The following is a 15,325-nucleotide window of genomic DNA, read 5'->3' on the forward strand; positions in this document are numbered from 1 at the left end:
ATTGAAAAAAGCTTCCCATTGTCTCAGAGGTTATTATTTTTTTTTTGTAGGCACAGATAAACAAGTTTTGGAATTTCAAAGGAAACCCATTTTGACCAATGATACTGTTGACAAAAAGATGCCAAACTTTGTAAAATATTTTTAAATGTTTTATTTTTTTGCCAAACTGGAGAACTTAAGTCATCTTCAGGAAGTCCTGAGAACATGTGCCCCCAGTGGCCAAATGGTGGCTTGATCATAGATACTTTAGGAAGGCGGAAGTTACAAGAAACCATAAATCAATACATGTGACATTTTCATTCATTTGGTCTGGGAAGGAGGCACATTTCCAAGCCTAGGCTTGCAAGTTGTAGGTGGATTTAAAGATTTCTTCACTGGTAAAATGTAGTTCCTAGTTAAATAAGATGTTCTGCTGAGACAAAGGGTGAGACTCTAGATTTGTTGATATGTAGATGAAGTTCAGATGTGGCTGACTTCAGAGAGGATACACAGATATCTTATAAGCCTCCTTGGGAGTCCAATAATCCACAAGAGATGGGTTTTCAGAGCCATAAGATACTTTGATTTCCTTCTTTGTTTGTTATGTGATATTATGCCAGAGTCAGGTTGGAAAACAATAGGGTAATAAAACTCTGTTTGATGAGTCCATGTTAGCCAGGAACTTCCCAAACCCTTTAGTTAAGAATTTGGATAAGAGAAAAAAGGTCATATTTATTCTTCAGTTCCCCCTTTGGGCCAAACATCATACCTTAGAAAGCATGTGTAGGCCAATAAACAGCAGGAGGTACTACATTCTAGGAAGGCTCATTCTTAGGGTTGTCTATTCCATTTACTGGAGAGGTCCCACAGAGCCAGGAAGGCCCATTCCTAGAATTGTTAATTTGGTGATAACAGCTTCAACATCAGTAATGTTGGGGAAAGGCATAGTTTGATCTGATTTACAGCCAATTATTTAAAGACAAAAAGGAGTCGAACCTAGAGTTCTGCCCCCCCAAAAAAAATCTTAAATCAGACATATCTTACAAGTTATCATGATCCAGGCCCTTGATTTCATCCTTTTCCTTTTTCTGTATCTGGTCTAGCATTTATAAGAGACATATAATGATAATGAGTGTCAAGATGAGAGTTATTTTAGAGTTCATGAGGATTGGCCTGGTCTGATGTCCTGGGAGAGTGTCAGACTTAACTGTTGCTCTGTAGAGACAAACTAGACCTTTGTGCTTTCTTAAATCACAAGCAGGTGTCAGTAGCTTAGTTTGGAAGTCCAGATGTGGTCATAAAGGTAGTTGGGCACTCGCTTTAGGTGATATGTGACTCCAACTTGACTCCCTTTAATTTTTGCATCGCAAGGGTTAAAGTACCTAACAAGATCCTAAAATTGCCTTTTAAAAGGGATTAAAGTAAAATAATAATTGTACCTAACAAAAGTCTTAAGATAGCCATTGTCAAAAGCCCAATTGATAAGAAAATTAGGTTATTCTGTGACATATAATAACATAATTATTATTAATATTGATAACATACACTAAAACATATCAGAATTATAGGAATGTTATACAATTTGGAAAACATAAGTTAAAGCTAAGCATCCTTTTATATTTAGTAATGCTTCCTGTATGCTTTTAACATATTAGAACAAGTTGAATATATCTCTCTTGGGCTTCAGGAAACCAAATTTTTTTTTAAAACTTAAGAATGTCAGGGAGACTGAATTTGGAACCTTAAATTTTGATATTGGAAAGTTTGTCAAGGATCAAAAGTTTTAAAAACATGATATCATAACATAGGATCACAGGTCATTGTAAAATAGTCATTTATTTAACCAAAATGCTAATTCAAAGATTTTTTTTTTTTTTGAGTTGGAGTCTCACTCTGTCACCCAGACTGGAGTGCAGTGGCCGCTCCCGGCCGCTGCAGCCTCGACCTACTGGGCTTCGGCGATCCTTCCTCCTCAGCCTTCCGAGTATCCAGAATTACAGGCATGTGCTACCACGCCCGACTGATTTTTTGATTTATTGTAGAGATGAGGTCTCGCTGCCCAGGCGGGTCTCGAACCCGTGGGCTCAGGCAATCCACTCACCTCAGCCTCCCAAAGGCACGGGATTACAGGCTGAGCCACCGAGCCCGGCTGAGTCAAAGATTTTTAAAGCAAAAACCTTTACTCTTTGTTAGAGGAGACATTTCTTAAACAGTGAGAACCAAGTAAGACCAGTAAGGACACGCTAAATCTGTCTTTCTCCTCTTTTCATATACATTTTTTTCTTGCTTAAAAGGTAAACCAAAATCCTTTGTTGTCGCTTGAAATTACAAGAAAATCTTGTTTGAAAGAGAAAATCAGGCTGGGCGTGGTGCCTTAAGCCTGTAATCCCAGCACTTGAGAGACTGAGGTGAGGGGATTGCCTGAGCCCATGGGTTCGAGAACAGCCTGGGAAACTTGGTGAGACCTCATCTCTACAATAAATTAAAAAATTAGCTGGGTGTGGTAGCATGTGCCTGTTGTTCCGGCTACTTGGAAGGCTGAGACAGGATTGTCTGAGCCCAGTAGGTCAATGCTGCGGTGGCTGTACGTGTGCCATTGCTTTCCAGCCAGGACCATGGAGTGAGTCTTCAAGTCAATTTAAAAAGAGAGAAAAACATTTTTTTCCCAAACATTCATGTATCAATATCAAAGCAAATTTTAATAAAACTCTATAAGCAAATCTACATAATTTTTAATCAGTTTGACCATAAGGTAAGATCTTTATAAACTTATTATAACTTTTGTAATTTTCTACCAGAGAATAGACCAATGATCCAAGGCAACCCTGTTATTCTGGCACAGGGGTTCAGATGTTGGCTTCTATTAGTGTGCTGTTGATATTAACATCTAATTTATAGACAATTCTGAATTAATTTCATCTCTCAAAGTCAACCCTTACAAATCTCACATGCCCATCTCTTACACAATTCTCCCTGGGCCTAGAAAGATGTATAACCTTAATTTTTGTCCTATGTCTCTTAAAGGCAGTTCATTTTGATTGTTACCTTCTCCTGGGCCAGAAGATCAGCTCTTATTGGTGGAATTTAGCAAGTCATTGCCTTTTCTAGTCCCAGGAGCCAAAGTCTTATAACTTAACAGCACAAGGATGAGTTAGTAGAATATTTATGCTAGGGTCACACTCCCAGAGTGGCCTCCAGAATGTTAGTCAGGACTGCTGGGAGTGTGAGTGTGTCTGATGTGAGATCTGATGCTTCATGAAAGATGCAGAGAATTGCACAGAAGTTAGATTACAAAACACAGTTTATTTAGCCCCAGATGGGCAACTCCTTTGGGTACCCTCCCACTGAGGGAGCTTCTCTGTCCTCTCAATAAATCCTGCTTTCTCACTTAAAAAAAAAGAAAAGAAAAGAAAAAGAAAATGCAGTTTGTTTAAAAGGTAAATTAGAGAAAGAGTGAGAACAAAAAGGGAGATTAACCTCCCCAAGGCAGGAAAAGGGGCCAAAGCCAGGAAGCACAGTGACAGTCATAGCTCAAAGAGTACGTGGCCACAACAGAGTCTAGTAAGGCAGTTGTTGAAATGACCTGGCGTGGGGGTGGCTATTCAAGGTTGAATGCTCTTAATCCTTTCCCTTTGATGGAAGAGGGTCATTAAGGTGATTGGGTGGTGGTCTGCTCCCTGTCATCATGAAGGGGCAGGTAAGTGCAGGTACTGACATCAGGTGACAGCCAGCCAGCAGATGGGTGGATTAATCACATGATTGCTGCCTTGGTGTGGTCTGTGTCACAGAGGTCACAAGAGGCTTATTAGGTTAACTTGGGGGCTTGGGCCCCAATTTTTCTGCAGGAGACTTGCCAGACATTTGCAATCCACAAACTCCTTGACCAAAAGGTAGTTTATTATTATTTCTATGGCTCTGTCCTTGTCTTGCAATTGATGGAGATTTGCAGAGGGGTGTAGGGTAGGCTGCAGTTTGGCCTGCTATAGAATGTTTAAAGACTTCCTAAATCCTGCCTATTGGAAATTTATCTATGTCTAACCTGTGCTAGATACAAAGTGTGTCAGTCAAAGCACAAATGTGAACTAAGTTTATACTTTTTTTTACTTTATTAAAATACTGAGCTTATTTCACATGTATATTTTTGTCTCCTCATTTCCATGTCTGACCACCACTACTACTATGCCCTATCATAAGATTTTATACATACTTATGATGTGACAGAAGGGGGGATTGGTAGTAGTTAAAGTATTTCCTTTTGAAAGGCAAGTTGCAAGCTTTAAAGACCTGTCAGGTGCCAGGCAGGTTTTGTTTAAGAAGGCCAAATAGCCAGAGACTGGCCATTTCATGGAAATACAAAAGAGTAACTAATTCACAGACTTATCCAGAACCCCTCTTCTGAAGTTGATGGTTTATAACCCTGCAGTTCCTGGAAACCATTTGTTCTTTGAAAAATCTGATTTTGCTGAGTACAACCTTGTAAGATTCCAAAGGAAATATGTAATCACTTAACATGACCCCTCCCTTACCTAAACAAGGGTATAAGACCCCACTTCTCCCATTCTGGGGGGCTCAATTTGGACACATTAGCCCCTCGAACCTGCTGGACTGGCCAGCATAATAAAGTGCCACTTCCTATAATAGTCTCAGTGTCATGATCTCTCTGTCTTCCCACTACATATCTGGTGCATTGGCCGGGAAATGGAGAGTTTGGAGACAGTGTGTTCCACCTCCTTTGTCATCGAGGTATGACCTCCAGGGCAACGGGAAGGGCAATCTTGCCTGGCGAGCAACGGACTTCTTGATCTGTAGGAGGGAGGCCCCTCCCGGCGCACTGAAGCTCGGACCACAAAAGCACAACAGGGACCCAAGAGGTGAGGAACTGGCATAAGGACGACCACCAGATGGAAAGGACAGAAAGACCACCCAACGGAAAGGGCAGGAATAAGGGCCTTTGCATAGACCTGCCAATGGATGGCAGAAGGGGAGCTTGATCACCTCCCAGAGCCTGCTAGTAATCTCCAGCATGAAGGAAAGGGCTGAAAGGCAGTGGAAGGAAACACTGTCTGGAGATGAACCCATAGATTCCTAGGATTAGGATGGAAGGTTGAAGAATGTGCTGTGTGATTGTGTGTGAATGAGACAGACCACAGGAGGGCTCCGGATAAAGTTAGTCTGCATTGGGGATGTACCAACCTACCAATTGCTGAGAGGTGTCTGAGATATCTTTGTGAGGAGTATAACTGGAGGGGGGACAAAGTGAATATTTCCCATACCCCTCATTCTCTTATTTGTGTGTGTCTGTCGTTTTGAATCTGCTAAAAAGCTGGTTGAGTTATTATGCTTTGTTTGATGGGACATGTTGTCTTTTAAAAACTTGATTGGCCCATGTTTCTTTATGTCATTTTATGTTTCCCTTTATTAGTGTGGTGTTTTCTCCCAACCCATTGGCACTGTTAAAATTTCTGCCTTTTGTTGTTAAGGTTGTGGAAAAATTGCCTACTGCATGTATGAAGTGTTACTGGTTATCTTAAATTCTTTCCAGGGACAATGCCCCCTCCTTTCCTTAGCCTGTGTTTTCCTTCATAAATTCTGAAGGAGCTCATTCTTATCCACCTATAAAGAAACATAGAAATGTCTCTTATATGCTACTTAGTTTTTTGCTAACTCAGTGCAAGTTAATGCTAGCCTTGGAGAAAATAATTTTGTAATCTTTCTCTAGCAACTAAGGGAATGAATAGGCTGTTTTTGTTTTCAAATGCTAAAAGCCAGGTTAGTTGAGAATTAGTCTGCCTCTAAAGGTTTAGGCCTTGCCTAAAATCATAATCAACTGCTTGTCCCTGTAAAACTGTTGGGAAGTCTCTTAGAGTTGTGTAATGTATGCTGAGTCCCTACTTTATATTGTAATGCTAAATAACACGAATGCTTGCATTTTGGTTATGCCTAACTAGCATACCTCTTACAAGACTGGTGAAGCTTTAAATGCTGAATACTTTACAGGACTTAATAAGGCATGGGAGCTGGCTATTCCCACCTAATTAAGTCACCTTGTAAGAATGGTACTTTACCTAAGGGACAGGTCAAGTACTAGGGACACTCTGTGGAGCATAGAGTGAGACCTAATCATTCTCATTTAATTGTCCACATCTTACAACTAAGGCTACTATTTAGTAATTCATGAGGATTTTTGACAATTTTGCCTGTTCATAATCAGGAATAAGTAGGAACAGATCATTTTACATCTATGTGGTCTGTTCACTCTAAAAAAGTTTTGTACAGGCCATTTTTGTAGATATCATTGGAAAGTTGTGGAGCCAAAAAAAAAAAAAGGCTTCAAGGAAGGCTGAGAACACTCAGTCTGGGAGAAGCCATTAGGGTTCCAGGGATTCCTGGCATTGCTGTGTATGACTTTATTTAGTTATTTGTTTGTTTTAGAATTCTCCTTTGAGGAATATATTGCAAGTGTTCAAAACAAATTCTGGGTTTTCAAGAAATGTGACCAAGAAAATATGTAATAATCTGTACCCTCAGACACTCTAATGGGACAGATTTTGAATGATGGAGCAAATTAAAATTACGTGGTTTAATAATAATAAGTACATTATTAAAAATCAATTTTGAACTCACTACAAGTTACCAAATAATAAGATTTGGAAAAGAACAAAACTATCTGGCAAATAAATTCACTTTATAGACCTAAGAAAACATAAAATGGTCAAAAAATCTGTATGCAGAGGCATTTAAAAAATTTATTTCACTACTTTGCAAACAAGATTATATCCTATAGAATATTAAATGCCAAATTCCAGAGGCTTAACTCAGGACTATGAATATCAAACTCCCAATTATACAAAACCTCTGAAGTTCTTAGAAACTGAAACATTAAGAAAAAAAAAGGAGAACTCCAAAATGAGCATCAGCCAGAGGAAAGGTAAACAGACCTATTGGCAGTGGCCACTAAAGGTAAGCTTCAGCCACCCAAAAGAGGCCTGATAAGGATAAACCTGTTAAGGGGGATGGTATCAGCTGCTATGAATGTGGCCAATCTGGGCACTTAAAGCACAATTGCTCTTGATGGCCTAAGCCCCCAGGACCTTGTTCAACATCTGGATTAAAAAAAAAATAAAGCCAATGAAAGAGATGGCATAGCCTCTCCAGAAGTGGGGAAGAAACCACCTCGGTGATGGTGGTTGTTGACTGAAGGGGGAAGGGCACAGTCCAGAGCAGCACTTTGTTTACCATCAACCCAGAGAATCCTTGGGTCTATATGAATGTGGCTGGTGTCCAAATTAATTTCTTAATTAATACTGAGGCTAAGTATCTAGCCCTTGTGCTCATACTGAACTTCTTTCTCCTAAAACCTTTTACTCTAGTGGGAGTTAAAGTTGTTCCAAAAGTTAAATATTTCACCTAATGGTTACTAAAAGGTGAATTCAAATTATAACTGTAAAAGGTTATCTATAAATAAATAAAAAGGAAAGCAAAAAGCAAAGGAAAAATATAAAAAGGTTGTTGGCATACAAATAAGATTTTAGTAAGAAAACAAAAAAGGAGGAATATAAGAAAAAATATTTTTATCTAAAAAAGAAATCTTATATGGTACATTTCTGTCCTATAATAAAGTAGATAGTTATCTAAGAATTTTTTTTAAAAAAAGGGGTTAAAGAACAAAAATAAAATAGTATAAGCATGTCAAAAGTGGTATGAGGAAAGTTTATGAGAAAAAATATATATGCAGAAAAAATTCTATAAACAATCCATGCATAATAAAGTCTTTTCTGGATGCAAGTCTCCAAACATTTTTTGATTTCTCTTCAAATTTTTATAAGATTTACTTGAGTGCGTAGTTCAAGTGATAGTCTAAAACAACCTGTCAGGCTACCATTATAGCCCAGAAATACATTAAAAACTCCAAAGGTTGGTACTTGTAATAAAGTCGCAGAAATTAAAGTTTATCATTTAAGTTATGTTAATAACTTTGGACCTTGTAGCTTTTGTACAAAAAGGTAATCAGCCACTGCCTACAATTGTCAAAATATGTCTAACTTTATTCCTTTTATTGAGCTAGAATCCAGTAATTTCATGCCCACATAAAGGTCATGCAAAAATTCCAGCCAGTGCCTGCAAACAATGCCACTGCTGAAACAAACCTGGATGCCTCAAGTCAGACAGCGAGAGATTTTGATCTCTGGTTAGGCAGGACTGTGCCCATTATCAGCTCTGAAGAAATTACAGAAGATGAACCTTCACCCCTCAGCACCCCAGTTGATTATGGGATAGAAAAATATCCAAAGAATAAATAATTAAGGCAGGGTAGCTAGTACAGGCTAGACATAAATAAATTTCGTATAGGTAGGTTTTAAAAGGCATTCAAATGTTTCTACTACAGGCCAAGTAGCAACCTATCCCACCCTTTGGCAAATCCAGGGAAAACTCCATCAGATGTAGAACTAGGACAGTACAATCTTTCAATTTTGCGGTTTAGCATAATAATCACTAGAAATCCTTTGGAGACACGAGTAAACTAAACATAGGTATTTGGTATTGCATCACTCAGGATGCAAGTCCCTGAAATGGAATTTGTTAAACCTTTGAAATTGTTTAACAGTAGACCTTTTTTCTACATCTCTGAAGGAAAGGGGGGCCACAAACATAAATGCTCATAAGAAAATGTGTTGTCCATTTGGGACAAATTTTTAATCACAGTTTAGGCTTATTTCCCTAGATACTTCTTGGACCATGAAAAACTCAAACATCCCAGGGGAGTAAGTGCTGCTAAAAATTGAAGAAAGGAAGGACCCAACCAACAACTGTATGAAAAAAAAAAAGAGCCCTAAGTGTGGTACTGTTCCTATACTAGTCTATAGAATTTAAATACCTAACTTCTCTATCATGATGAAACCCCTCTATGAAGCCTCAAAGGGGAGTGAACAGAAGCCCCTGTTATGGGAAAAGCCTCAAAAACAGGCCTTTGAATAAACTAAACAGGCTTCTCACCTTTTAAAATTCTTTATGGGTGGCCACCCCCTCTTGTTAAAGGCATACAGGAAGACTTAAAGGAATTAGGAAGTCTTGCCTAAAACAGTAAATGCAAGCCTCAGGTTCAGTCCTAAATGCCATTCATTGTCAAGTCAGAGAATGATTGCCAATCAGTTTAACTACCGATGCCCATTCTTTTAAGCCAGGTAATATGGTATGGGTAAAAAAGTGAAATGTACAACCTCTAAAGACCCTCTGGAGGGGGTCATTTACTGTTCTTTTATTTACTCTGATCACAGTCAAAGTAGCTGAAGTAGTTCCTCGGACCCATTATAGCAGAATAGGACTGGGAGTGCACTGCAGATTTGGCAACACCCCTTAAGCAGACCGTCTGGAAAGTCAAAATTTCTCAAGCCCTGCTCTAGAAGCCTGAGGATACTTCAAGCCCTGCTTCAGTCACACACCGGAGGCTGACTGATCAATGCACGGCAGAAGATTAAGGATTCAGCTTAAGAACACAGCGGACATTACTGATAAGCTATTGTTTTGCTTTGTCAATCTTTATATTTGCTAGACTGTTTGTTATTTTAATTGCCATAGAACTAACATTATTTTCTGTAGAATTAACAGAGTTGTCCCCATTATGCATGGTAGAAAAGGGTTTCACTAGCATTCCCATTCTTTCTTATAATAGGAAATGTTCTTGTGCTTTTATGTATTTCTGCCCAATTTGGGTGTTTATCACTTCCCTCACACACCCGGCATGTACGTATATAAAAACTATCTGGCCAGACATAAGAGCTTTCCATCATTATTCATCCCAGCCAGAAGTTTGTTCTGGTGGTCAACAAGGCCTGTTTGGTATTGGGCATCTGCTTATGCAACTAAATCTTCTCAATGTACTAAAGAGCTATTTTGGACATATATAAAGTTTGCATATGCCCAGCTTCCAGCATTATGGAAAGGCACATGTACCATAGGAATAATCTAGCCAGAATTTTTCCTCCTGCCTAACCCAAGGGGGGATGAACTAGGCATTCCCCTTTATGAAAGCCTCAAAACATGAGATACTTGATCCCTCAACCAAGTTCCTAATATAGGAGGGACCCAGGTTTGGAAAGATGACCAAGGGCCACCCCAAAGAATTATAAATACTTATGGCCCAGCCACATGGGCACACGATGGGAGTCAGAAATGCCCCATACCTATATATATATGCTAAATCACATTATCGGGTTACAAACTGTCTTAAAAATAACTAATCAAATAACCATGGCTTTTGAGCTTGTTGCTCAGCAGCAAGCCCAAATGCATGCAGCTATTTATCAAAACCGCTTAGCTTTGGACTACCTGCTGGCGGAAAAAGAAGAAGTATATGGTAAATTTAGTAGCTCTAACTGTTGTTTACAAATAGATAATAATGGCAAAGTTATAACTGATATAGCCACCAATGTTAGAAGACTTGCCCATGTCCCGGTGCAAAAATGGCAAGGCATAAAAATCGGCAATTGGTTTAAAAACATGTTCTTGGGTCTGGGAGGATTTAAGTACATTATTGAATCTGTAGTCCTATTAGTGGGATCCTGTCTTATCCTCCCTTGCATAGCCCCAATTATTATAAACACCATTTCTAAGTTTGTGGAAACAGTTGAATGAAAAACTGCAGTCCATATAATGTTAATGCACCAAATTAAGAATAATGATGCTTTAAATCTATAAAAGATCAAGCATCAAGGGGGGAATGATGTGGCAGAAAGGGGGGTTGGTAGCTGTTAAAGGTATTTCCTTTTGAAAGGAAAGCTGCAAGCTTTAAAGACTCACCAGGCACCAGGCAGGTTTTGTTTAAGAAAGGCCAAATGGTCAGAGACTGGCCACTTCATGGAAATGCAAAAGAGTAACTAATTCACAGACTTATCCAAAACCCCTCTTCTGAAGTTAATGGTTTATAAGCCTGCAGTTCCTGGAAACCATTTGTTCTTTGAAAAATCTGGTTTTGCTGAGTACAACCTTGTAAGCTTCCAAAGGAAATATGTAATCACTCAACACGACCCCCTCCCTTACCTAAATGAGGGTTTAAGACCACTTCTCCCATTCTGGGGGGCTCAATTTCGACACATTAGCCCCTCGAGCCCTCTGGGTCAGTCAGCGTAATAAAGTGCCACTTCCTATAACAGTATCGGTCTCATGATCTCTCTGTCTTCCTGCTACACTTAAACCAAGCAAAGGGTGGAGTTCCATCTTTAAAAATTAAACAGGCATTTTGGAAAACACATTCTTAGCAATGGAACCTGGACAACATTTATCGAACACAGTAGGGAAAATTCTCGCTCTGCATTGTAAAAAGGACAACCAGATATTAACTTTACAGAAATAAGACAGAAAATTTTAACAAACTATTTAAACTATTTTCTTAAAGAGATTTCCTCCACTGCCAGAGATCTTGAATAGCCTCCTGGTCAGTCATCCGGAAGTAATTCTTCACATAATTGATGAATTTGGTTTCCACCTTGGGAATAGAACCACCTTTTTCTATACTTGCTTGTATTTTTGTCTTAATGTCTTCTATAGAGCTAGGTCCTTTTGGTATTTTAGGGGTTTTTTTTTTTTTCCTGTTTTTTGATGGATTCTTGACCTTTTGATCTTGGTGTTGATGTTTTGCATCTTTTCCATTCTGGTTTGATTTCTGTGCATTTTTGGCTGGAGTATCTCATACAGATTTCTTCACTGGAGCTTTTTCTTTAGTTTCCTCATCATCAAAATCATCACCATCATAATCTTCTTCATCAATATCATCATCTTCATTAGCAGCAAACTTTACTTTTTCTGAGGAAATTTGCTACCACCTCCAGGAGCAGATCTCTTTCCAGATATACTTAAGAGTTTTACATCCTCATACTCTTCATCTTTTGATTCTGCATCTTCTTCCACAGTTACTAAGTGCTGTCCACTAATAGGCCCCGAACCACACTTCAACCATAAGACCACAGGTGGTATTATTTCAAAGTCCTCAAAGTCCCCAATGGAAACTGTTGTCTGCACAGACATTTTCAAAGTTGCCAGTGTTACTTTTATTGGGCTGCCTTCATAATTCATTGCCTCTGCTTCAACAATGTGCAATTATCCTTTGCACCAACCCCTAAACTGACCATTCTTAAAGAAAATTGGTGCTCATTTTCATCATTATCCACCTAAAAGTGACAATGTTTGTCGGCTTTTAGTTCACAAGCAAAAAGATAGTTCTGGGATCTCAGGGGGCTTATGTCTGTGTCCATTGACTCTTCCATGGGGTAGTGGTGTGCACTTAGGTGGGAGAGAAGGCAGACAGAGGTAAACAACTACTGCTCCAGAAAATAGCCATACAGGGTAGAATCACACCAGGATGAACTAAGTTTATTCTAGGTTTCTTGGATCCCTCCTTTCATTTATTAAAGTTGTAAAAGGCTTACAATATTTTATTAAAACAGAATTACAGATTACCAAGGTGATAAACTTTAGAAGCAATACCAAAGTTACAGGGATGTAAAAACTTTAATCTTCTTACAGCTCAGTTTTCCTAAGAAATCTAAAACCTAATAAAGCAGTATATGAATTATTATTTTTTGTTTTTGAGTTTTGAAGTCTCACTCTGTAGCCCAGGTTGGTGTAAAATGGCATGCTCATGGCCACCCTAGCATTGACCTGCTAGGCTCAGGTGATTCTTCTACCTCAGCCTTCCAAGCAGCTACAATGTTGGGCTAATTTTTTGATTTATTGTAGAGATGAGGTCTCACCAAGTTGCCCAGGCTGGTCTCGAACCTGTGGGCTCAGGCAATCCTGTCACCTCAGCCTCCCAGAGTGCTGGGATTACAGACTTGAATCATTGTGCCCGGCAGCCAATATAAGAATTATTTTGATGAAACATAAAATCTTTGTTTCTGAAGTCAGTTACCAAAAAGAAAAACCTTAACCTGGAATTTAGAACCTGATGAAAAACAGTGTTCATTTTTCCTTATCTGCACAATTTTTCCTCATCTGACTACCCTTTGGGTTGGAATCTGGACTTACTAGTGCAAGCCCACTCTTAAGCTCATTAAAAGTGTAGGAATGGTAATCAGCTCACCTTTCAGTTAATTGTTACCACAATAAAGGTTGAAAAACTATCCAGTTCCATGTGGAAGACAAATACTCAAGCCCCCACCCAAACTCATCAAAGGTGGGGAGATGGTAATCTTTCCAAAGCAGATACCCACAGCTCACTCTTTAGCATAATAATAGAACATTGCTTTTCTAGTCCTTCAAGAAAACACACTTCAGCATCAAGCCACAACTACAGTTAGAACTGGAGGGAGAACTAAAGGTTATGGGATCTGATAAAATGTTGAAGAGAGTCACCATTTCAGGCCTCAAGGGGTTAGAAAAAAACAAAAACTGAAAGCACTTAGATGCAATAAAAGTTGAACTTCTGAAACACAAGTCTGAAAAGTTCCAAAAAAGAAACAGGCTATAGAACCAAAAATCAAAACTTCTTGCAATGTTACCAAGAGCAAATTACGGCCAAGTGTAGTGGCTCATGTCTGTAATCCCAGCACTTTGGGATTCAGAGGCAAGAGGATTACCTGAGTTCAGGAATTAGAGACCAGCCTGGGCAACTTGGCAAGACCTTGTCTCTACAATAAATTATACAAATTAGCTGGGTGTGGTGGCTCATGTGTGTAGTTCCAGCTACCTGGAAGGCTGAGGCAGAAGGATCACCTGAACCCAGCAGGTCGAGGTTATGGTGGCCGTGAGTGTGCCACTACATTCCAGTCTGGGCAACAGAATAAGACTCTGACTCAAAAAGAACAAATTAATACTCCCCCAAAGAAAACCCATCCCAAGAGGGGAACAAAATTCAAAAAGACTAACATAAACAATTTCCTTTTAATTGTAACAAACTTAGTCACATAAACAATTTTTTTTTCATAAATTCCTCTTCATGAATCTTACCATGGCTTACAGACCATCTACAACATGCTTGAACTCTGTTTTGTCCCATACTTTTCTATTTTTTAAATGTCTAGTCATTTTACTTTAGGACAAAAGTTTGCCATATAAAATCCTTTCTTATATACAATTGTTTTTTTCTTCATAACCTTCCTTACTGAAAATACACTTTTATACCAATAACTTCACATTTCTCTCACCTACTTACTGGTTCCTCCTACTTTCATTCCTAAATAACTTTTCTAACCCATAACCTGAATAACTTTTAAATAACCCCCAAATTAGATCAAATTATTCTTTTAAAAAATTGGAATACAACTTATATTTTATAATTACTTTTTGAATAAAAAACACATCATACTTTGACATATTTTATCTCCAGAATTATATTAACTAGAATTCTTATTCTTAGCAACCTTAAAATTTTGGTTAAAACATAGGAAGCTGCCAGGTTTGGTCGCTCAGCCTGTAATCCCATGCTTTGGGAGGCTGAGGTGAGTGAATTGCCTGAGCCTGCGGGTTTGAGACCCGCCTGGGCAACTTGGCGAGACCTCATCTCTACAATAAATAAAAAAAATTAGCCGGGCGTGGTAGCGCGTGCCTGTAGTTACAGCTACTTGGAAGGCTGAGGCAGAAGGATCACCGGAGCCCAGCAGGTCAAGGCTGCGGTGGCTGGGAGCATGCCACTGCTCTCCAGTCTGGGAGACAAAGTGAGAATTCAACTCAAAAAACAAACAAACAAACAAACAAAAACATAGGAAGCAATAAATTCTGAACTGTATTAAATATTAGCATTTTACAGATAACAACTATAACACAGTTTTAGAAATATGTTTCCCCATATCTAATCCTTTCTTAATTGAAAGCAATCTAGACATTTAATGATCTTCTAAAATTATTTTATTTTTTTGAGTTGGAGTTTCACTCTGTTGCCTAGATTGGAGTGCAGTGGCATGCTCCTGACAACCACACACTCAACCTGCTGGGCCCTGGTGATCCTTCCGCCTCAGCATTCCAAGTAGCTGGAACTTACAACTGAGCACTACCAAGCCCGGCTAATTTTTTGATTTATTGTAGAGACGAGGTCTCACCAAGTTGCCTGGGTGGGACTCCAACCCACGGGTTCAGGCAATCCAATCACCTTGACTTCCCAAAGTGTTGGGATTATAGGCTGAGCCACTGAGCGTGGCCTAAAATAATTTTAATATTTCAAACCACATAAAAAGTTTGCCTATAAGCATTATCTTATTTATATTTACTTAATGTATTCATTTTTTGCAGTTTGTTTAATTGCTTACAAAAACAGATTTTATACAAAGCTAGTTATCAAGTTATTTTTCTGTTAGCCATTTTTTTTTTGAGTTGGATTCTCACTCTGTCACCCAGACTGGAGTGCAGTGGCTGCTCC

The 15,325-nt window shown here is 38.9% G+C and overlaps 1 pseudogene; it reads right to left on the reverse strand.

Moving 5' to 3' along the window:
• Positions 1-11,355: 11,355 nt before the first annotated feature.
• Positions 11,356-12,239, reverse strand: LOC103256248 (annotated as a pseudogene).
• Between the last annotated feature and the right edge of the window lie 3,086 nt (positions 12,240-15,325).

The sequence above is a fragment of the Carlito syrichta genome, unplaced genomic scaffold (assembly GCF_000164805.1).
Source record: "Carlito syrichta isolate Samal-C Ts95f unplaced genomic scaffold, Tarsius_syrichta-2.0.1 Scaffold289164, whole genome shotgun sequence".
In the NCBI taxonomy this organism is placed as follows: Eukaryota; Metazoa; Chordata; class Mammalia; order Primates; family Tarsiidae; genus Carlito; species Carlito syrichta.